Here is a 25,282-nt window from a genome sequence, read left to right on the forward strand (position 1 = left end):
TAAAAGATTCTTACACAATTGAGAAATCAGATTTTGTATTAAGGGGTTGAACCAATTAGTTTTTAACAGTGAATTTCAATTATGGATGGTAGTGTTGACTTTCTCTTATGAAAGATTGAACAACAACCACTTCCTTTTTGTTAGTTACACTACAGTTCTGTAAACTGTGTATTTTTTTTTAATCGACCTAATGGAATTAACCAGCCAGTTGCCCATGTAATATGTAGAAAAATGGATTAATGAAGGATGACAAAATACTTAGTCTGTGCAGGTATGTTTTATAATGAGGAAAACGAATCCCTCCTTTCCCTGGAAAACATTTTAAAGTATGAAAAAGTCTCCTGTGTTCAGGGGGAAGGGAGTGCTGGAGATCAGGAGACTTAAATTTTAGTTGTCATTCTGCTACTACTTAAATTGTGATTCTTTTTATTAAGATTTTATTTATTTATTCATGAAATACAGAGAGAGAAAGGCAGAGACATAGGCAGAGGGAGAAGCAGGCTCCCTGCAGGGAGCCGGATGTGAGACTCGATCCCAGGACCCCAGGACCACACCCTGAGCTGAAGGCAGATGCTCAACCGCTGAGCCACCCAGGCATCCCTTAAATTTTGATTCTTAAACAAGTAACTCCATCTGTCTACTCCTCATCCATTAAGTAAAGGGTTTGTATATCTCTGCATTCCTTCTACTCTTCCTAAATCACGTTGACTCTGCCTCTCAAATAAATTCCACAGCTGTTGCCTCCTCTCCACCTCACTGCGGAGTTCCTTACCTGAACCACCACAGCTTGTCGTCTTGCAATTTCTCAAGTCTTTTCTGTGCTCCATGTTGCTTTCGAAGGAACCTTTCCTTTTTAAGATTTTATTTATTTATTCATGGAAGACACAGAAAGAGAGAGAGGCAGAGACACAGGCAGAAGGAGAAGCAAGCTCCATGCAGGGAGCCCGATGTGGGACTTGATCCCGGGTCTCCAGGATCACGCCGTGGGGTGAAGGCAGTGCTAAACCGCTGAGCCACCCAGGCTGCCCTGAAGGAACCTTTCTAATAAAAACCTCATTGTCTCATGCCTGATGTCCATTGGCCTGGCCTGCCCTTTTATCGGCTCCCTGGTTTCGGCTCCTGGGCTTCCCCCAACACACACCCGCTGTTTTAGCTTTACTGGGCTGCTGCAGCTGCTAGGGTATGACACAGCTGTGGGGACTGTACCTACCAGCTCCAGCTGCTTTAACAAAACACCACGGACTGGATGGCTCAAACCAGAGAAGTTTATTTCTCAAGTTTATTTCTCAAGTCCAAATCAAGGTGCTCACCAGTTTGGTGTCCAGTGAGAATCTCTTCCTGGTTCAGAGAGCTGCTTTCTTGCTGCGTCCTCTCCCACACAGCCAGGAGACAGATGATCTCTTTTGTATCTCTTCTTAGAAGGGCAGTAATCCTCTATGTAAAGCCTCCACCCTCATGACCTAATCTGCTGCCTAAGGCACCACCTGCAAATGCCATCACATTGAGGATTCCAGTTACAACATCAAATTTGGGGGGGGTGGGCAGGAATCAGTATTCAGTCCTGAATAGGGAGCTCGTGGATAGGCATTCGAGGAGATTTGGGGAATAATTAGTTACTATTATAAATATGTTTAATATTATAAATTAATATTTTATCATTTATAACATATAACATATTATAACATAACATAATCATTATAAATTAATAATTTTTATAATACAGAATTGTAAAAATTTATAAAGAATAAACTCAAATATGTAATCCCCTATTTTATAATGATGTGCGTGTCATTTTTAAGCAGCTTTAATAAGACAGGTTTTCCTTATTTGGGGACAAAAGTCTTTCCATGGAATTCTGGGAGTTCTGTACTAGATTTAATCTTTGTAAGTCAAACACCTTTGACCAAGTCAAACACCTCACTGAATCCTTGAGGAAATCACAACCCAGAAGGTAGAGTAGCTTGCTAGCAACGCAAAGCTCACTAGGTTCATCAATGAACCAGGAATCCAGACATTTTCATATTCTCATTTCAGTTCGCTTTTATATCCATTTTTCTTTCTTTCTTTCTTTCTTTCTTTCTTTCTTTCTTTCTTTCTTTCTTTCTTTCTTTCTTTCTTTCTTTTTCTTTCTTCTTTCTTTTCTTTATTTTTTCTTTCTTTTTCTTCGTTTTCTTTCTTTTGCTTTCTTCCTTTTGCTTCCTTCCTTCTTTCCTTCCTTCCTTCCTTCTTCCTTTCTTTCAAAGATTTTATTTATTTATTCATGAGAGACACACAGAGAGAGGCAGAGACACAGGCAGAGGGAGAAGCAGGCTCCCTGCCTGGAGCCTGATGCGGTACTCGATCCCAGGTCCCTGGGGTCATGATCCGAGCTGAAGGCAGATGCTCAACCCCTGAGCCACCCAGGTGTCCCTAGCTTCGGTTTCTTATATAAAATCCTTGAGAACATTTTTGAGCTTCTAGAGAACTTTAGAAGGATCTGGAAAACTGTGTGATTGGATAGCACAATGTTGAATGTAGGGAAGACAGATCAGGAAAATGTTGTAACGTTCCGTATATTTGCAATCAGTCCCTAGGATTTTTAAAAAAATCAACATATATCATTTGAAAGACAAAGAGTTTTAGCTGTGAATTCCTGCAGATGATTTCAAATCAGCTCATTTCCTAGTTCCTACCTTCTTATACCTTCTAAGCTTTTTGTTATTATACTTTTGTAAACATTGCATCCTTTCTTCCGAGGATGTACAGATGGATACAAACATACCACATGACAGACGCCGTACTGCAAAAAAAGCTTCAAATTGGATTAGACAGCTGGGAAGGGGAACTTGGACGGTTGGAAGAGGCTTAAGGTCCCGTCATGGATTGCCTGCCTCAGTTATGTAAATGAGTTGGGTGGTATCAGACAACCTTTTAAATATGAGTAATTAACTCTGGAAAATGAGGTCAGCAAACCCTTGAATGAGAAGAGCGATCATTTCGATCATTTTGGTGAAGCAGGGGTCATGGACTGCAAGCATCGTGTGGACCACAACAGAATCAGTTCTGAGTTGCATCTGTGTGCGAGGTCACTTCAAATCAGCTCGATGGAAGAAAGGCAGTGCAGAATTAGTGCTTTGATTTCAAGATAGGTAATTGAAAATATGCTTTTGTTCCTGATACTAATCCCCATCCATGGTAGCTCCTTCTGCTGCCTGTGAAAAACGGGAAGAGGACGGGCGCTAACAAGAGAGGGCCAGACCACTAAGACAGGTGTTGAGTCGTGCATCACCCTGTGTGTGAGCTGTGATCTTTCCTGGGTATGTAATTGGAGGTGGAGGGGGACACTGTGCAGTCATTTTCATAGCAATACTAAGATTTCTGTGTTCTAGCTGAAGGAAAAAATAAATTTGGAAACCACTGAAGAACATTTTTTCCCACCACCACTGGGGAAATAGCTCTAAGAGGACAAAACCTTGCCCATGTCCATGGAGACTTCCTTGTGAGCTAAGCAGCGGAGCACTCTCCACATCAGAAGGATGGAGGAGAAATCAAAACAGTTAAATCTGAGATCTCCTGGGCATTCTCGAACTTACTTCCCCTTGTTTGGTGGCCGACCAGCCCCCTGTCTTGGCAGGGAAAACAAAACGAATCAAAACAAAAAAGGCTAGTGGAACAGATTCAAGGCACGTGAGCCAGCCAGGTGAGGTCTCGAAAGGGGAAGTTGCGATTCTCTTGTCTTCGGGTTTCTTTATGTTATGAGGGGAGAAAAAAATAGAGAATCCTCTCTGTCCTGTGAAGGGAAATAGGGCAGTGATGGAAGAAGCATTTATTGCTTTATAGAGCCAGTGGTGAGTTTGAATGGTGTGGTCAGTGTGAGGTTGAACTCAGATTCTGATGGGATGATCCTCGTGGGCTGAAGGGCTCACGCTACCCACTAGCACAAGGGTTTGCACAACAGGGTCCAGCTCCACAGTTTCCTTGCCATGTGACCTTAGGCGAGTTACTAACCTCTTTGCTCTCTGCATCCTCTTCTGTGTAGTGGCAGAAATAATAGGAAATACATCATTGTGCAGTCGTGAGGATTAAATTAGTAGACGCACATGTGCCTAAGATGGTGGTAGAAGGATTTGATAAATGCCACCTCTGATTACGTCATCATGTCCTAATGTATAAATAGCAAAATTTGAGATTTCCCCATTTCCTAGTTGGTTTCATTTCTCCTACCTCATCTTATATAAAGTATTAAATATATCAGGGGTATCCCCTTTTATGATCCCTTGCTTACTAGATACTGCTTTATTTTTATTTTAAAATAATGGACAGAGATCCAGTGGGGAGGGTGCCGTTTGGTAGCAAGCCTCTTTTCGGGTGTGTGTGAGCCACTCACAGGCACAGCTGTCCAGTGGGTCATGCCTCCGGGTCAGCTTTCTCATCTCAGCAGGACTGTGATCCAGTCATGCCTGTCACCTTCCACACTGATCACGGATGACAGAGCCCAGTACCAGTAAGCTCTCTTCCCTGCTCAGGCCAGGTTCTATCCCTCCCTCACCTCTGCTTATCCTGGCCTTTTCATCAGGGAGGACCTCCCGTAGTCTTTCCCAGCCATGGGCAAATGTCTCATGGGTTTACCATTTCCTCTATGGATATTTTACGACTCAAAAAAGGTTGGCTTTGTACGGTCATCGGCTTTAGAAATGCCAACGAGGATGGACACTATATTTGAGGATATGGTTGTGAATAAAAGGAGTCAAGGCACACCTTTTTTTTAAATTATTATTTTTTGTTTTAAAGATTTATTTCTTTCTTTTAGAAGAGAGAAAAAGTGTGAGCAGCGACAGAGGGAGAGAGAAACAGACTCCCCACCGAGTGGTGAGCCTGATGCAGGGCATGATCCCAGGACCCTGAGATCATGACCTGAGCTGAGATCAAGAGTCAGTCACTTAACTGAGTGAGCCACCCAGGCACCCCATTCACAACCATATGTAGAGATATAGATACATTTATGGGCACACATACATATAAAATAGAAGATATGCAATGAACTTGGAAAGAATAAAGCTAATAGAGAGCCTTGGATAAAGGAGCTACAGGTTAACAAAATTGCTTCCAGTTTTTCCTATTTTAATTATTTCATTGCACTTTTTTTTTACTAATTAAACTTTTTCTATTTTCTTTTTTGATTATTAAATAACGAAGAAAGGAAAGACACAGTGGAGAGGATTTGTATGGTAAATAGTAGTAGGACAATAAGAGTGAGAGAAGTGACAAAATTTTAAGATGAAGAATTTATAAAATGGGCAGGTGAGGCAGAAAGTGATCATTAAAAGTTAACATTGTGAAGCATTTGCCAGTAAATAAGAGAATGCTTGGCGTGTGTCACCATATTTTTCCCTGGGGACCCTCTGGGGTAGATGGCAAATGGAGAAGATGTAACTTGAAGAAGACAAAAAGATGAAAGGTCACAAACCAGTGAGGGGACAGGGATAGAGTTTGAGCCCAGGACGGGCTGGCCCCAGAGTCTTCACCACAGGACCCCTTTGTAAAGAGACAGAGTAAATGAGCTGAAGAGGATGTATGACAGAATAATTGAGGAAGAGGAAGGATCTAGAGAAAAAGAAACCTAGTGGCAGATGCCTTGGTGGAGGTGCTGGGATGACTGCAGGAGCACCACAGGGAGGACAGGAGGTGAGGAGGGACGGGGGGCGCCGGCAGGGGAAGCAGGGCATGGAGCCAAGAACTAATTATTCGCACTAATCAGTATGTGGGGAGGCAAAGACACTTCCATTGGAATTTAATGAATATTTTTCTCCACTTGTATATGAGCTCACAGACAGAAGCAATACGCAGGAAATCAGCTACATTCAGACATTCACTGCCTGGTCTAAATAACCGTTAATAGGTGCCTGCTCTGTGCAAAGCTCGGTGTTTGGTGTTAGAGTTCACAAAAATGGCTTATGATTCCAGTAGGGAAGAAGAGAAAACGACCTTTCTCAAAAGCTACGGTTAAGGTAGTAAAAGTAAGAGAAATGCTAGACGATAAGGTCTAAGTGCAGAGAGGCAGTCCTCTGATGCCTGTGCCCCTTTAGTGCAGTCGTTGTGGGGGCAAGTGGGCTTGATCTTGGCTTTGATGGAAGAGGGAGAGTTCAACAAATGGCTAGAAGTGAGGGGTACATTCCAAGAGTGGTGTCTGGAAACAGAGTCAACAGAGGTGCAAACCTGGACGGGCCTGGTGCAGTGGGGGCTGGGATCGTAGGCCTGTTTAGCCAGAAGGGCCTGTGGGTATTTAGGACTAATGGAGTCACAGGGAGGGGCTGGACTGTCCAGGATGTTGACTTTCAGACTAAGGGTTTTACTCTACAGGTAGTGGAAGTCTCTTAGCATTGGGTAATACATTAGTGTTTTGGAAGATGAACATGTCTATGTCTATGGAAACCAGCCAAAATATCCTAAGAGAATTTCCAGTAGCAACATGTAAAGGTGGCCCCATACACCTCTGGTTGAGCTGAACATAACAGTGTTGCCATTAAAAAAAATAACCTGGGGGCACCTGGGTTGCTCAGTAGGTTAAGCATCTGCCTTTAGCTCAGGTCATGATCCCAGGGTCCTGGGATCAAGCCCTGTGTTGGGCTCCCTGCTCAGTGGGGGAGTCTGCTTCTCCCTGTCCCTGCCACTCCCCCTGTTTGTACTCTGTCTGTCAAATAAATAAAATCTTTACAAAATAAAATAAGGAAAAAATAATGTGGGGTGGCACATCCATGAAGATGTTTCCACTTCTGTTTCCTTTCTGAAAAATTTTTCAGAGACCCTTGGCATCTGATGATAACAATAACGGCGTAGCATTGCAGTGGAATGTTTTGTGTTCATTGAAATTATAACTCTGAATACTGTTAGCAATATGAAAGATATTCGTGACATAATGTCAACTTCAAAAATCGAAAGTTTCAGGATTGCAACTTGGTTGAAATTACACAGTTCAGACAAGAACTCTAAGGAAACCCTGATATATTGGAGATGGGGAATTGTGGAGGAATTTTATTGTTTCCTATACTGTTTAAGAAAAGACAGACGAGTGATGAAAAGGATGAGTTGTGGCAATTAAAAGAGTTTCATTGATCTTTAGGGACTTTGGGGCTCTTGAGCTTCCTATTGCATGAATAGTAGTTATTTAGGGGTTTCTGAATTTTTGGGTTAGGATTCCATAGCTTTCAACAGATTCATAAACTCCTTCATTACTCATCCAACGCTTGGACTACTAAAATAAATCTAAAGGAATCTGAATGTGAATGCGCCCACCAACATTATTGTAACAGCAGTAATTGGAGTATTTAAGAATTTTTCTAAGAGGTAGTAGGTTTTACAGTTCAGAAAAGATTTGAAAATAATGTGATTAAAAATATCTCTTTGAGCTAGAGTCATTTGGGTAAATTTTTTTAGAGCAGAATTATCAAACCTTTTTCTTTTTTTTTCTTTTTTTTTAAGATTTAGTTTATTTATTCATGAGATTTAGTTTATTTATTCACACACAGAGAGAGGCAGAGACACAGGCAGAGGGAAAAGCAGGCTCCCCCGCAGGGAGCCTGATGCAGGACTCAATCCTAGGACCCCGGGAGCACGGCCTGAGCCAAAGGCAGCTGCTCAACCGCTGAGCCACCCAGGTGCCCCTCTATCTTATTTTTATGAATATATTACTTCTGCATTATTCAAATGAGGTTTTAGATGTCAGAAGGAACGCCATTTTGAAAAATGACCTCACATATGGTATATTCTTATATAAAAATATATTCAGGTTGTCTGTGTGTGTCTAAATATGTAATTAAGAAGACGTAGGAAAAATTGCTTTGACACTCTAAAGCCCTTCAGCAATGTGTGGCTATTTGCGAGGGAGGAAGTCATTGCTTATAGCTACTGAAACATCCAGAAAATGGTGATGAGTCTTGTTTTACAACCGGTCATATAAATGGAAATCATTTACACTGGGAACCCTGACTATATTTCTGTTAAATAATTTGAGTATTACTGGAGCTGGGAAGTCCCGGGAAGTGGTTAGGGTCCATCATGTGAAATTACTGATATTTGGCCTAATGACACAGAGAGGCCATTTTATATAGTTTGAACCTAGTATGTTTCCTATTCCTTACAACCCTCTTTTTTTCCCCTTCTCATTTCTATCCCCATTGATATATTCTTCTAAATTTCAGTTCCGTTGCTATTCTTTGAATTGTCCGATAAATTTCTACGTATGTAAACGCAATTCTAAGAAGACTTTAAATGCAACGCAATTAGACATATGTTTGAAATGAAATGCATATCTTGACACGCATATGAGTAGCCATAGAAGAACTCTGTATGAGAAATTCTGGCTATTTTGGTACTCCTGTTAAAGTATGAGAGTTTGGACCACTTTCGTTGGCAAAAACTCTTTTCTTACAGAATCATTCTTAATTGTAACAATACCAGAGTTCCTTTTCAAAAACAGTGGCTTATAAAATCTGTCTATACATAAAACAAGGTGGGGCAGGAGAGGGGGCGGGGGAGATGGGGACTCAGAGAAAGAGAGAGAATGAGCTGAGAATTAGTGCATGTTTTGTTGGTTTAGATGGTGCACGGATTCAAAAAGAGAACCATCTCTGCTGTTCTCTTGAAATATTGAAAACTATACCAATTCGCTTCAAAAACATTTTCTCTCGATCTCCTTCCTTAATTCAGCATCACGAAGCCTTTCTAGAAGCTTGGCATTTTGCCTATCAGTAAATTATCAAAAAGCAATAGGATGCCAGTCTGCTGTGCCATCAAATTATCTGTTGGGTTCCTGGGTCTCTGTACTGTATTTACAGAAACAGATGGCTCCTGTGACACTTTCACCAAATGACATGGCACTAAACTTGTCTCCGCTATTGCAGATCCACATCTCTGAGAAACATGCCCAGGGATGCCTGTGACCATGTGGGTATAGCACGGCATTTCAGGGTGGAGGAGAGAATCACTCAGTTAATTCATTTTTTCCCACTCAGTTTATAGACTACCTCAGTAAAATTCTTTATCTCACATTCAACTGGTTAATTGACATCCTTTTTTAATTCCAGTAAAGGAGTTTTCAGAGGAAAACATCCATCCTTTCTGCTCTGGAAGAGAACTTTCAGAATATTGCAGAAAACTGGCAATGAATGTGAACTTGGTCAAATATAAAAACCTGCTAAATAATGTCAAAAATAAAGATCATGAAGGTAAACTATACTTCAGGGTAGAAGTCTTGTATTCTGGAAGAATGCCTGAAAGAGTCATACATTTTCTCATTTATAGATAATATCTGATTAAATGTTGTTTAATATAAACACTTGCATGCATCAACTATGTACCAGGCATTGTTCTAAGTAACTTAAAAGTAGTAGCTCATCGGGGTGCCAGGGTGGCTCAGTGGTTGAGCATCTGCCTTTGGCTCAGGTGTGATCCTGGGGTCCTGGGATCGAGTCCCGCATTGGGCTCCCCATGGGGAGCCTGCTTTTCCCTCTGCCTGTGTCTCTCTGCCTCTCTCTCTCTCTCTCTCTGCCTGTCTCTCATGAGTAAATAAATAAAATCTTTAAAAATCTCTTAAAAATCTTTATGAAGAAGGTGCTATGTTATCTTCATGTTACAGATGAGGAATCTGAAGCACAGGGGTTGACTATGCGTCATGCATATTCATAATGTGTATACACATGCACGATGATATGTAGAAGTATAAAATTTGGATAGAAAGACTGAACATTTCTGATTGCATCTGTCCTAATCAAAATTTCGATACATAATTTAGGTTTAAATGAAGACGTGTGTCTGTAAAAAAGCACATCTAAACATTCGTAGGTACTTAAAATGGGTGTCAAGGTGTAGCATGTAGAAAATCAGGTCCATGCCAGCAATGGATACATCTGGACAACATGGGAGATTGAATTAGAGGAACAGAAAGCAAAACTGTGCCACTCTGACGCCATGAGTTGCCTCACCTGGTCCCCCAAATGCAACTGTGTCTTTGAGAATCATGAGTCAGGCAGGACGCTAGGAGTTAATAACCTGGTGAGTTTAAAAACGAGATGTCCAAAATTTGATTTTTGAAGACAGAGCCGGTCTTGCAGAAGGAGTAATAGCTGTCGACTTCAACTTTTCCCAACAAAAACATATCACCAGGTGAAAGAACGACCTCGAAAGGCCCCCTTCTGCATGGCAGTCTGGGGGATGCTGTTTTCAAGTGGGACAAGATCCATTCTTGCCATAGAATGACAGGTTTGCTGATGGGCTTGGAGGAGCCTGCTAGGCCCGGTGCCTCCGTTTACCGCAAAATGTTTTGAGTAGCCCACTGAGGAACCAGTGTTGAAAAGTAAGAGGTCACAGTGGGAGTCGGAGCGAGGAGTGGGAAGGCAGAAGCATTTAGCATCTAATGGGGCTGCGGCTGTAGGGAAGCAGTGTGCTGAAATAATTCTGATTAGGCTCGGTCAGTCGAGCTGCATAATCAGACTCGGCGCTCTTCCATTCAGCCCTCGCTGCGAGGAACACAATCACGGTTTAAAGCACCATTTTAAGTGGTCCTCACACTGTTCTTTAAAATACAACCTTCTTTCAGGTTGCTGCATGAACCTTCTTTTTTTTTTTTTTTTTTTTACACCTGTGGGAATAGCGAACTGGGGAAAGAAAAGGTTATGTTAACATATTAATAGGAAAACATAGGCACGTTTTACTTTCCAATGGGGAAGCTTACATTTTTAAAATTCACTCCAGAGACATGGCTGGAAAATACCAAAAGGTGTAACAGGTATAAATCACACCCTGCAGCCTGCTTTCTGCTGCCGGCAGCAGGTGCGGTGGAGGTGGCTCGAGCAGCCGATTAGCTGGGACCGCTAATGACACACACTGAGCCGCAGATAGGTAGTTGGGAGCACGTCATTCTAAAGGCTTCCCTCCTCTGCATGTTTTAGGTTTTAAAAGAGGAAAAAATAAATAAATCAGAAAATTATTTTATGCTTTGCAAGTTTCAATTATGTTAAGCAGAAACAGATGTGCAGAGGTAGGACCCAGGCAGGATTCTCTGGTGTCTCTACTTGGTTGGGTTTTAAAGGTCATGTGGCTGTGGTCATTGTTGATCTCCTGACAATATGCTTTGAAGGAGATTGTGTTACATGTTGGTTGTGCTTTTGTGAGGAAAAGCGTTACTCCGACCAGGTCTCAAGAAGTGCTGAAAAGAGCTCCAAAGAAATATGTTCCCCTCATTGTTTGTGCCAGTCATTGTAATAAGCAGGGAACGGATTTTTAGGTTTGGTCTTAGGAAGTGAGTAACTTTAATTGAAAATTTTCTAAATGGGCACTTTCTGAACTTGTATCACAGCCAGTGAAGGACTTAGAAGCCTACTCCTCTGGAAGTTTTCCCGGAGAGCCTTAATGCTTGAAAAATAATCATTAGAAATTCAAGCAAAAACAGATTGGCTTAAAGATTCGTGGCAACCCCCACCACGAGGTCCTACCAGACGTCCTACATTTTAGAACACCTTCCACGACTTTCTTTGGGTCTTCTGAACATGCTATGTGACTCTGATGTATTTACCCCTGTCATGAAAACACCTGCTTATTATTGGTTATTCTCATGTATCCGTAGTATCTGGTTTATAAAAATCATCACAGACAACGTTTACAAGTTTTTAAAGTTTGAAGAAGTAAAATACTATTTTGCCAAAGAGTTGTGAGCCACTAAACAGATTTTTCTTGCTGCTGAGTGGATCCGAGGCAATGTTTAACCTCCATTGTATTGCCACAAAGCCAGGCTGATCGCCCTGGGAGGCCCTGAGGTCTGAGCCGCTTCGGATTGGCTGTGCAGAGGACTCTAACTTTTTACTGCACATGGTCCAGCCGCACCAATGTTCAATCTGCAGAAACGTGCCAGGAAACGTAAGGTTTTCCTTTTGCTACTGGGAGGAGCCGGGAAGCAGGAAGAGAGCTCGGTTTGTGAGGTAGCGTCTGTGTCTGCTTCTGGGCAAGGGGACGTGATGTGGGCTTACTGGGACCGGTTGATTTCTGTTCTGCCTCTCGGGTATCATTTTGACGATTTGTTGAAAAACAGAAGCCAGGATTAGAATTGTAGTCCAGCCATAAAGGAGCTCTACGTTCCCTGTTCATTGATTTGGTTTTATGTAGTGGCCTCATCTGGTTAGTGGAGTTCGTATCCGAAGTCAGGACCTTTCACGTGGCTTGCTGTGAAACACTTAGAAGAGGGACTTGGGTGGCCCGATGCCCATCAGATTTAGTTCAAGTATTTTTAGGCCAAATGTGGACACATTTACTAGAAGAAATGCTAGTAGGTTTATGTTTGCTGGAAGGGTACAGCAGGCAGGAGGGTGTGTTGCCTTGTAATCTCAATATGATTCATCATCCCTTGTATAGATATCCTGTTCCATTTTCATATTACCTGACAACAGCTTTCCAGACAGGGCTTCTTCACCCTTATCTGCTGCATTCCTGTTGTTGTTGTTGTTTTTTATATTGTAATGCAATACTGCCTATGCACGAAGTGTGGCGTAAGCTTCACCAATTTGCCTTTTGGATTAAAAAGAAGATTCTGTTGTCATTCTTCCTGTGCTAGCTTGAGAATTTTCCCCAAGTTTTCTGTGTTAATTCTGTATTCCAGACAGTTGAGTGGTCAAGAGGATGAGAAAGGGTGGATTAAGGGCACCTTTTTTTTTTAAACGCCAAAATGCCATAATTGGATTTGTTATCTTTAGCTCATGAAATATCTTCAAAAACCACCTGTGAGATTATATTTAGCGTCAGCCCGTTTTTTTGAACCTCATGAAATTAAACACAGTGTGATTATACTCACGCAACAGAACTTGCATCCTTGAAAATACCCCTCTAAATCCCCGGTATCTGACTTTTATTGCAGCTGGACCCAGAGCAAATGTACTGAAAGACATTCCTCTGTTTTCCTAGGCCAGCTTTCTCTTTTCTGTTCATATTTTCCATCGACGGTTGTAAAAGAGCATGAAAGTCACCATAAAAATAATTTGTGTGTTTTTATACAGTGCTTTTCAGTTTTGCATGATCTAGTTTGATCCTCTTAACCATCTTCTGTAGAAAGGACAAATCTTATTATCTGTTTTAAGGATGAGAAAAGTGAGATTCAGCAGCGTGCCCCAGGCTATGGAGCTAGGACTGTGCAGAGCTGGGGTCTGACACTGGCATTCGGACCACTGCTCTTTCCAAAACCCTGTGTCGGCTCCGTGTGCTTGGTGTTTGCTTTAATGATCAGACTGTTTGAACTAAGCCTTTAATAGGAAGGCTCTGGCAACAGCTGGTGTTAGGTAGATTAAAATCAAAGTCCTAGGTTGGAAAGTGGAGTAATCAAGAGAGGGTGAGAAAAGAGAGAAAAGATCCCAAATAATGGAATGATCTTAAAAGAATTGTGGGTTTGGGAACATGATTCATGGGGCTCATGCTTCCTTCCTTTTTCTCCATCAAAACAAGCCTCCATCCCTTTTTTGCTTCTTTCCCTTGTCCCTGGTTCCTTTTGAGAAATTTGCTATGCTTCGTCACCACAGGCCACTGGTCATTACCATAGGACTGTAGGGCACCTTTCCCAAACTTGATATTTACATCTCATTTCCAGAAAATGAACTATCAAATCTGTAAATCTTCCCTTTATTTCATAAGTGACCTCGTACTCATGCTTACCTGAGTTAGAGGGAGAATAACATGGATTTCTGCTGCTAACAAGTCACGTTCACTGGCCATGACTGCCTTCTTTCTGTTCTGGATTTTCTTACTCTATAAATAACTGTGCTCTTGTAGTTTAATTCTGCTACTTTGTCAACCTACTTCTCTCTGACGTTTCTGACTCTACTCTGGTCTTCATGGTTTCTTTCATTTTTCTCGGGAACTCTCATTAGGGAGACTGTAATGTATAACAATAGTTTGGCCCTGAAATTCAAAGGAAAACTGAAATGCTTTTCAAACCTTGGACCCAACTGGAATCCTTGCTACCATACCTTTGGTGTAAATAAAGTTGTAAGGGTATATTCTTCTCTGCTTCCTCCTTTAGCCCTCAGAGTGTCCTGCTTGCTTGCTGGAAACTCTTTGTTAGCTACAGGTGTCTTTGGTACCCCACATACCACTCAAGCCAGATCTGTTCATCCTGTTGGATAGGAGACCTTTGAGCACTCAAAAAGTAGAAGTTATTAGTTGTATTATCTTTTTGTGTTAATTTTGCAAGTTTCATCCAACACATCACGTATGTTTGTGTAGCTTTTTGCACCTGTATGTGCTTACCTGTTTTTAAATGGACATTTATTAGTTGTGGGGGGGGGTTACTATTAAAAATTATAAAAAGCATTTATTATGGCTCATAATTCACATTGCCCAGACATCTCTGGGTGATAATAAATAAAAGACTCTAATGATGATCTAAAGATATGAGTAGCACACACAGCTATCAAATCGCATGGAAATTTCTCCCCCTCAAGGTTAATGCTGTTACCAGTCTTATGTATACTTCCAGAAATACTTTCCATGCATGTGCTAGCCAAAATTGATCTTTGAATATAACGTCTCAAGTTAATATTATTATGTGATCGCTATGGAATTCATTCATTTAATAGATATTTAGTGATGTCCTCTGTGTGTTAGGCATTGTTCTAGGCACAGTGTGTCTAGCATGAACAAAGCAGACAAGACTTCTGTCCTCATGAAGCCTAGGTTCTAGTACATGAGACAACACATAAAGTAAATTAATAAAATATGTAATATGTTGAATGATGATTAGTGCTACAGGGGAAAATAAAACTGGGAAAGGAGATGGGAGTTGGTGTATGTTGCCATTTAGACAGGGCAGCCACCAGCCACAGAAGGTGGCCCCAGCTATCAAGAAGATGACATGTGAATAAAGCCCTGAAGGAGATGAGACAGTGAGCAGTGCAAGTATTCAGAGGAATTGGAGCCCCATGGTAGGACCTCAAGCTCAGAAAAAAAATTTTTTTGAATGTCAAGATGTATTTTTTTCCTGTCGCCCAAAATGAAGAAGAGAGAGATAATTTATTTAAAGTAATAATCCATGAATAAAAGTCACGTATCACTTCATTTATAGAATAAACGAATTTATTCTTATTTGTTCTGCAAACAGTGGGAGCCAGATAAAGAAGTGAGAGTACTCCCATGCACCTAGAGAAGATGCCATGGTCCCAGAATGCCATAATCCAAGATCTGTCTGGTTGCACATGCCTCCTTTACCTCTGGTCCTGAGGTTGCCAGAAACTTTCCTAGGGTGGATGAAAAACCTAATATAATTTCCTCCTTTTCCCACGAGGGCCATTTCCAGAACATCCTCTTTGAGTCGTGGTGGGTACCACCACCTTTCTAGAGACATGGACTTGGGCTTGAATGCAGCCACCTCCTTTCTGTTTGGTGAAGTCAAGTCTGTTTTTATTTGTTGTCAATCAGCACTCACGGGTTAGGCTTGCCTAGTATGTGGTATATGATTACAGTAGCCCAGTTAAAGGTAAAAAATAAAATACTAAACTTTATATACACACAGGAGTTAAAAAAAACAATGAGCATTGCTTTGGTGCATGTGGACTTATGAAAACAGGATAATAATTTACTTCAAAGATGTTGTGTGCAGCCCTAGAGGCACTTCATTAACTCAAAATGCAAGCAGGTTTGTAGAGGTTACTGAAAACCAAAGATGTTGGCCTCATCCCAGACTTCTGTACCTAACCCAACCCATCCTCCCCCCAGCCCCATTCAGAGGGAGGCTTTCACTCCACAGTCATCTGGACTGTAATGTAATGCCTTGAAGAGTGGCAGGTGTCTTTACTGAGAACTTCAATAGAACCCATCAAGTCATTGTACTTTGGGAGAGTAGTGTTAAAACAAAGACACCAGATCCGAAATGGAGTCACTTATGCTATGTCTCTTTTTGCCATACCAGGGCTTCATGACAGTTTTGACTCTCACAAATGGAATCTTAAGCCAGTCAATCAGGAATCACCTGATCAGCACAAGTGAGGAAATCTGCCTGTTAGACCCCTGCCATCTCCTAAAGGAAAGGGACCTTGCAATAACCAAACTGCAGTTGGCCTAGTATAACTTCTTTGTTTCATCCTTTCATTTTATATGGCTCCTTGGAGCTCCATTCGGTCTGCTAGATTGGATGCTGCCTGATTCAAATAGATTTTTCTTCAAATAAATTCTTTAAAAACTTTTAAATATGCCTCAGTTTATCTTGCAACAGTAGTATACTTACTGATCTAACCTCAACCAAATGCGGTGTGTTTGACCTTTTCTGAAGATGGTCTGATGGGAGGGAATGTATTAGTATTGACAGGAGAAGGATAGAAGGGAAGACTTATAAGTAAAAAGATACTTTCTTAGAGTGGGAAGTAGCTCAGATAGGGGACTACAGCTAGATGAAGAAGAAGGACGTGATTAATAATTGAGAGCGACGAAACTCTACCCAGGTACCACCTTTGGATCAAGCCACTAATGTCTGCTCTGAACCAGTGCAGTAGCCTCTTACGTGGCCTTCCTGTCTCAACTTTGCTCCTCTTCAGCCTGTTCTCAAACAGCCAGATCCAGCCTTTGAAATGGGACTCATATCATGTTACTCCTCTGCTCAGAATCTGTCAGGGTGGAAGTCCAAGGCCTTGACCCCATGCACCAGCCCTAGGTCATCTGGTCCCCCATTCCAACTCTGCCATTCCTCCTCTGAAGCTCTTCTCCTCCTGCTTACTCCCTTCAGCCACCCTGATGCCTCCTTGCTGTTCTCAAGCATGAAATTTTCTACCCCAGGGCCTTTGCATTTGCCTAGAACCCTCACTTTGCCCGTAGAGCCCTTCCCCAATGGCTCCCACATTCACATCCTGAAATCACACCATCTCAAGGAGGTTTTTCTCTGACCATCATATTTAAAATTGCAGCCCTCCCCATTTCTGTAGTTCCATACTCTTACCACACTTCATCTTTTCATTCTAACATATTATATTTATTTCCTTATTTATTTTGCTTACTATTTGTCTTCATCCCTAGGATATAAGCTACATGGGAGCCAGGATTTCTGCCTTTTTAAATTCACTGCTACCTCTGCCACCTAGGACAGTGCCTGGTATCTACATACTAGTGCCTAGGCCAGTGCCTGGTAATCAGTGACTATTTGTCGAATAAATGAATGAATTGGGGAAGTTAAACTGGGGAGAGAGAACTTGCTTCCTTTAAACATAAGGAATGGCTGGGGATCTATCACCCAATAATAAAAACAAACAAAGTGAAGAAAGTTTGTTGTCTACACAGCCCGTGCCTCCTGACAGGCATGTTTCCTGGGTACGCCAGAGAGTTGATTGAGAAAGAAAGGCCTTGGATGCCTCCAATGTCATGCTTTAATGCAAATGGTGCTGGGAATAGCAATGAGAATAATGAAAACAAAAAAGAGGTGGAAATTGAAAATGGTTGTTTTGCTTACAAAGTAATGATTTTCAAAGCAAAGGAACTGAATAGGAAATAAATTAACAAAAACTCTGTGTCTCTGAAAATGCAAACTTCATTTCCATTTTGATTTGTGCGATTTTTCAAGCTCAGTGATCCAAGGTCAGAGGGCACTTGTATTAGCATAGACCTTGCTTTGTTAATTCACCTCCGACTCAACCTCTCAATTCCTTTTTATGATGGTGGCGTTCCGATGACAATAAAGCCAAGCTCTCATAACACCAGAAACATTTATACAGCACTTAGACAATTCCTAAATGAATCGTCCCCCCGAGACCTTAAGAGATAGGTCAGGATTATTAACCCCATTTTGTACACAGACAGGAAGTAATTTGCCTAATGTCACCTGGTAAGCTATTGAATTCATAACTTGATTGCTTTATTTAGAAATAATGGTTCATTTAATACAGGTCATGTTGCATTAAAGATGACCTCTTTTTAAATGGACATCTTCGTATTTGAACTTCCCTTTAGTTAGTGACCTGGAACTAATAATATTCCAGATTTCCATAAGACCACTGTCTCCAATTCTCAAGTTGGGAGACTGATCTGGACAACTGAAAGATCTGAGACTCCCAAACCCATTTTGGGATTGACCAGGACTGGACCACTCTGCTCAGATACCACTATGGAGAAATCTATCATGGAAGGCTTATCATTTAAATCCTATTTGACTTATTTGCTTTTTTCCCTTCCCTTCCCTTCCCTTCCCTTCCCTTCCCTTCCCTTCCCTTCCCTTCCCTTCCCTTCCCTTCCCTTCCCTTCCCTTCCCTTTTCTTTTTTTATGTTCATAAAATTCCTTTTGGTTCAAAAGACCAGTACAAGCGAAATTGAAAATCAGTGCTTGCATAGATAACTAAGAAATGGTGAAGACAGAACGTTCTTAGGATGCCCTGGGTGCCAGTCAATAAATATTATGGGAACCACAGGATGAACATCACCAAAGCTAGAACAGAGTTGTATTCAGAACCCATTTTATTTTGATTCAGTTGTGGTTCATTCCTTTTGCCTTCCAGAACACTATTATGAAAAGGCGTCCAATTGAGTTCAATGAGCATGGCAGCTATTCAAGAAGCTGCGAGGAGAAATAAAAGTGTGGGGGCTCCTTGTGCGTTCATGTCTGTATCAAGAAGAGACTGAAAAACTGGAGTATCTAAAGAGAATTTTGAAAGAATAACTTACCAACTTTGAAAGATAATAGTAAAAAAAAAAAAGAAGGAATGCCTAGTCTTTATCCAAATGTTTGAAAGTTTTTCAGACTTCTCATATCATCTTTGTAGTAAGATTTATTTAGTGCCAACAATAAAAATGCAAATTATTACTTCTAATTTTTTTAAAAAAGATTTTCCCCTCCTTTTTATGGTAAATGTATTCATTCTTTTTTTACTGTTGCTAAATCTGACTTACTGCATTTTTATCCCTTTCTCTACAATCCGACATATTATTTGTGGCACCTGTGAGGAAGATGAACTATAGTTTTGATAATAAGGGAAGTTTCATTGGGCATTTATAACACTGCTTTAAATATCAGAAGAATTTGGCAGATGAAATTTATGAACGCTTTTGTACCTAAATCTCTTCAGGCCAAAGTGTATATCGATAGAGCAATAACTATTCGGTTTTGAACCAAGTTAGATTAAACATTAGAATGAAGATCTTTGTAAGGCTAAATCTCAAAAAGCAAAGGTGGTAGAGACCTCTGCAAATCAGCCTGGATTCCCAGGACCTATAAAACCCAAGGGGCTTTGGTAGTTTGTAATAAAATATAGCTAAAGCAGGCTTGAGGGCCTTCTTCTGGCTCTCTACATTGCATTCTTAAGGTAATTTAAGCAGAACAACAAATTGAGAGAGGTGAATTGTATAAATGACAATCTGGTGAAAAGGTGAATTGTGCAAATTATATGGATCAAGTCCATACAACTTCTCTGAACTTTGAGAGAGAGTCTGGAATGTGCTGTGTTGTTCAGAGGTCAATTTAACTCACTACACAAAAGCTTGATCTGTTTTACTCCTATTTTTATCCAGAATTTAAAATCCAGAAATGCCTGTCACCTACTTATTGAATATTAAATCTGCATAAATTAAAATAGTGAGCCCTTTGGCAAACTTGATATACAAAAGGTGTTCCTGTTATTACTTTATGGATCCTCTATATATCTGCTTTTGGCACATGGCATTGTGCACATCTGAATTTTTTTCCTCGTTCAACAGTATATATGATCATCAATAACCATATTTTAAAGGAAGTAGTGGTATGTATTTGATTCTTTGTTCAAGTTCTTAAATATTAATCAAATTAGTGCACCATTTAGTTACATGTCCGACTGTCACCTTTTTGTTAATGAAAGATGCCTAAATAATCATATTTTGTGAAGTCTAATATACTTCTTCCTTTGATAAATAATTCAGCTGTTTTTCCTCCAAAGTATCTGCTTTAAATAGTATTGATAAAGTGTAGACAATTTAATTTGCTAGCCTTGCAATCTGGTGACACTCTTTTAATCATATTCAGCTTCATTAGTAGATTTTCATAATAGAACCTTAAGAGACTATGTTTTGATTAACACTAAAAAATTAAAATTTGGCAAGCTCTTTATAATTTCTTATCTGATCACGATAATTCTTTGATATGTTAAATACTGCCTTTCATCTGAGAGCTTCAAAGACTTTCACCAATTTTTAAAAATTTTTTCAAAAAAGATTTTATTTATTTGAGATAGAGAGAGGGAGTATGTGCAAGGGAGAGGGTCAGAAGAAGAGGGAACAGCAGACTCCTCACTGAGCAAGGAGCCTGACTAGGGGCTCAATCCCAGGACCCCAGGATCATGATGACCTCACAAAGTGGTATATTTCATGGTTTAACCATCATTATCCTAGAGACATTCTTTTATTTTTTTTTTAAGATTTTATTCATTTATTTGAGAGAGAGAGCAAGTGAGAGCACAGGCGGTGTGGGAGCAAGGGGCAGAGGGAAAAGCTGACTCCCCACTGAGCAGGGAGCCCAAAGTTGGGCTTGATCCCAGGACCCCAAGATCATGACCTAAGCCAAGGGCAGATGCTCGACTAACTGAGCCACCCAGGTGCCCCCCTAGAGACCTTCTTCACCAAGTTGCTGATACTGTGGTCCAAGCCCACTTGCACCAGAACCTTCAGGGATGCTTTGTTTAAAAAGTGGATTTCTAGGCCCCGCCTACACTTACTGAATCAGATTCTCTCAGAAACTATTTTCAACCTTCCCCATGTTCTAGGTACAGTGTTATTTTATATGCTATCAAATAAATCCTCTATATTGGTTTGGTTTGTATTTAGTCAACTTTTTTTAACCATCTTCCTTTATTCATTGACAGTTTTACTAGTCTCCTTTAAGCTTTTTCTTCCCTGAGCAAAATAAACACTATTTTAATTGTGTCTAATAGGACTTATTTAATAGCCTCTGAATACATTAATAATTTATTTTTTTTAAGTAGGCTCCATGCCTAGCATGCCTAGTATGCCTGCATGGAGCCTAATGCGGGACTTGAACTCTTGACCCTGAGATCAAGACCTGAGCTGAGATCAAGAGTTAGACATCAACCAACTGAGCCAACCAGGCACCCCTGAATACACTGATATTTTAAAACTAAATCTCTTCTTCTTAGATTGTAGATACAGAAAAAGAATGGATGAAGAAGAGATTTAATATAAGGTTTCTTTTATATTCACGACATGCTGACTCTATTAGATAGGACAGAACTAGCTGTTGTAACAAACCCCCAAATTGTAGAAACTTCACTGAGTTAGAATTCCTTTCCAATTCAGGTATCAGTCCACTGCTGGCCATGTAGACCATTTGTATGAATGGAAGGATCTCTATTTGTCACCTTTCAGGGACCTGTGTTGATAAGGCCAGGCCGTATTACTTTCAGAGTCACACTGGGCATCGGCATTCAGCCAGCAGTAGAGGGATGAGGAGTGGGAAACACACATGCTTCTTAAACATCTGGGCAAGGAAGCTCCCTTACATCCCTGGTCTCACCTAAGTAGAAGGGGAGCTGGACAGTAGAGTCTGGGCAGGGACCTCTTCCCCCTGGCCACTCTGCACAAAAGACGGGGCATGGCTTTTTGGTAGACAGCTATCCATTACTGCACTCTGGAATTCTAAATTCTATTTATAGTTAGCGTATTGTTCCTAGTAGACCACGAAATATACCATGTATGTACTATAAACTGTTACAACAGTGCATATGTCAGCTTGATTGCCACTGCCCTGACGCATAGTAAGATGACATATGTCCAGCATGCTGTAGATGAGTGTAGTTTGCTCACTATTAGGTGTTCATACCAGTCTGCAAGGTAGCAAATGATGATGTGACTTGAAACAGTCTTGAGCTCCTGTGGGTGGTCAGTCTTCAATCTGTTTAATTTGATTTATCAAGGGATCAGTGGTTTCACTTCTCTGAAAGTCAAGCATGACACATTGGTTTACCTGCAAGTTTCCGATCAGAGTGGATCCCTGCCCTGCTCCCACCCTGACATGACCAACTCATGGAATTGGTCCCAAGCCCCAGCAAGATTCCTAGTCTTGCAAGAGTAAGCTGCACTTGGTGCTAAACTTGGGGCTGGAAGTTAGGACCCAGTGTCCCTGGAACCCCAGCCAGCCAGGCTGTGGGAGACGTGGCTTTCTGGGTGCCATCCCACTGAGGTACTAGATGAACCTGCTCTATCCCAGACCATACTCTTTGCTTTTTGGAGTGCATTTTGTTTCATAGGCTGCTGAAATGAGGAGAACTGGGTTTCAAGATGATTTTGGCTTTTTGCCCTGCCAAACTGAATTAAGATTGCTGGATGACAAGCATGCCCAGAGAAACCAAAGATAAATGCCAATTTTAATAGGCTTGTTTGTTTATCCTTTTCTCCCCAGTTAATAAGTATGAATGGACCCCAAATTCAGTCCAAGGATCATGTCAAAGGCAGGAAGTTAAGAAAAAAAGAAGAGTTTGGGGGTTGGTCTATGATTTTGATACTACTGAAGTCTTGTTAAGACCAAAGATTAAAAATAAGTTTGTAAACTGTCATTATTCTGTAACAATAAAAGCACACTTTTGCATGCTACCTAAACACATCAGAGTGCAGCTGTGTAAATCTATTGTTACATGTAAGATTTTCAAAATTGATGTTCTAAAAACTATTTCTCAGCTGTATTGATTTTTTTTTTAAGGAGAGCAAACAGGAAATAAAATTGTCACAGTTGAAAACGGAATTGGCTGGAGGGGTCAAATGCTTGATATTTTAATGTGATCTGCCCTTTGCCAGATCACCAATAAAGCCAGTTTTTAGAAATCTACCTCACAGAAACCAAAGAGTAATATTGACATTTGTAATGTCCACACGGTTGTGCAGGACAGTATAAGCCAAATGAGATTTGGAGTGTTTTTGTGTGCTATTCCTTTTTACCTGGTAGTATTTGCAATAAGAGATTTCCAATTGCATTGAATGCTATAGGTTCTCATTTTAAACCAAACCAGACCAAACCAAAACCAAAAAATTCTGCAAAAAATTCATGCCAGTCAATAGTTGGATTTCCTTTGGATCGATTAGGAAATTCATTGTTTTATTTTTCCATGAGTGGCTAAGACAAGTATTCACTTTCTTGGATTATTGAATTTTTTTAGTGTTAGACTTAAGCACCACTGAATCACTTTTATTGTAATTGGTTTATCGTCTGTACCTTGGCCTTTGGGTTTCTTCTATTTTTTTTTTTTTTAACCTGGATGTTATTTATCTTTTCTGAAGGCTACTTTTAAATTACATCAGATCTCATCTTGACCTTTTGACTTAGGCCTGGTTTTGTTTAATAGGATAAGTTGATTGTATTTTGGTTAAAAAGAAATTGAATTGTTACTTTGTTATTGGATAAATAATCCTTAGCAATGATGTATTACCCCATTCTGTCAACCTAAACGTGTTTCAGGGTGATGAAAACCCATTGACACAGTTGTCAAAGCAAGAGTAATGAATGTAACAAAAATTCATTCCCTAGAAATGTTTGGCGTAATTGCTGACATGGCAATACAGTGAATATGGAGGCTTTTGGTGGTCTTTGCAAAGGCTTGGGGGTTTGAGTCATCACAAGGAAATTAAAAAGGGGGCTGTGCACTATCGGTGATACACACAGCAGAGATGAAATGGTTTTCCCACATAATGTCTACCAGAAACCACACCTATGCAAAATTACACGTGTGTTCTTGGCATTTTGTCCAGAATTGAACTATATACTAGAAATGATTCAAGCTTATCAAAAGAACCACATTCCTTTGACATCTCTTTAAAATTTATGTTCAAAAACACCTTCTTCCATACCGTACCCAGTTGTTTTTTCAGACCTGCCTCTTCCTTTATTGATAAAGGGTCTGCTTGGCAGAAGGGTTTGGGGGTGACAATGCAGGGGGTGTCGCTGACCATTGGAAACTGTGGTCTGTGGAGGGGGGTGGCACCAGCTGGGGCTGTCGGGGGCTTCACCCTGAGAACTGAGAAGTGCCCCCTCCATTTATGTGCATCCCTTCTGCAGGTTTCAACCCTGTGGTCCACGCTCCTGCCTCCCGGACCCTACTACTCTTGGCTTCCTCCATGCTTCCCATCCATTGGACCTGGACCACTCTTTCCAACAGCTTCCTGCCCCACTGCCCTCCCCGTAAATCTCAGTAGCCACCGCCCCCCCCCCCTCCGCCCCCAGGTTCATCCTGGCCTTTCTCAGAAGCCATGGGAGGAGGTAGGAAAGGCGCAAATTTTGGATTCAGACAGAAGCAGAATTGTATCACAGATACAATACTTGGGAGTCCTGTGAGTGGGGTCCTTTACTAAACTTCTCCATGCTTCAGTTTCTGTCTCTGTCAAAGTGATCACGATACTTAGAAGTTGGTATGTCCCCTGCAATCGGTATATCACCAGGTCTGGGACCTGGTAGTAGCGCATAACATGTGAGTTCCCTTTCTCTTGCGGGTAAAAATTATGGCAAAATTAATTCTTTTGGACTGTGTCTTTAATTGATTCTCTTCCCAATATTTAGCTGTTGCCTCCAGTTCCCGTGATAGAGATTTTCAGCGTAGCCAATAGCCAATGTGGCATAGATGCCGCAAACATGAGGAGGGGTACCAAAATAATTGGGGGTGAAGGTTCCCTTAGGGCTTGGCTCAGGGAACTGAACCACTTTCTGAATGTCTGTGGATTTTGCCATGTGCAAAAATTTGCTTTAGAAGACACTTTAAGAAGGAAGGAGCAGGCTACCCTTTTGAGTTGCAAATTTGCTTTCCCTTGATTATTTGAAGGTGAAGCATGGTGGTTGTTTTGGCCAGCAACCCAGGAATGCTACAGTCCCCTCTGCCTTTGAGGTTCCCAACGGGGATACTTGTAGGGACACTGACAAAGCAAGACGAAGTTACAATTTATTATTAGCTGAGGCTTTGGTCTTGAGTCCCAGTGCAGAGCTCCATCACTCTGGGCTAGAAGAGGGGACAGTCTTCTTTCCCCGAGTGAAGTTGGTTTGAATGACCTGGAAGCAAAGTACTCCACGAGACAGGATCTGAGTCCTTAGGGCCCAAACCAATGTCAGACATTAACCCTGTTTTGGGAAAGAGAAAGACTGAGCCAAGGTCCACATCCAGTAACAGAAAAGGGGAAGGGTTTCTCTCTTGCCACCTATGGCACAGGGCTAGGCCATCTGCCTCAGGTGCTGGGCGGAGCCAGAAGCAGAGCCAAGCCTCCCTGGGGGAGAGAGATGGTGGAAAGATGGAGAGATGAGTAGGTGGAGGGGGGAAAGGAGACAGCATCCACATGC

At 41.1% G+C, this 25,282-nt stretch overlaps 1 protein-coding gene across 20 annotated transcripts in view; it reads left to right on the plus strand.

Annotated features, from left to right (window-relative positions):
- The window catches only part of NRCAM (neuronal cell adhesion molecule), a 275,589-nt gene that overhangs the window by 108,769 nt on the left and 141,538 nt on the right, over positions 1–25,282 (plus strand). The window contains exon 1 of one of the 20 annotated variants that reach the window (XM_049096331.1): positions 11,931–11,951. The exons of the other annotated variants lie outside the window; for them this stretch is intronic. The gene's annotated coding sequence lies outside the window, so the exon portion shown is untranslated. Of the gene's footprint in view, positions 1–11,930; positions 11,952–25,282 lie in introns of those variants that run through there. 20 annotated transcript variants of the gene reach the window in all.

The sequence above is a fragment of the Canis lupus genome, chromosome 18, assembly GCF_003254725.2.
Source record: "Canis lupus dingo isolate Sandy chromosome 18, ASM325472v2, whole genome shotgun sequence".
Taxonomy (NCBI): domain Eukaryota; kingdom Metazoa; phylum Chordata; class Mammalia; order Carnivora; family Canidae; genus Canis; species Canis lupus.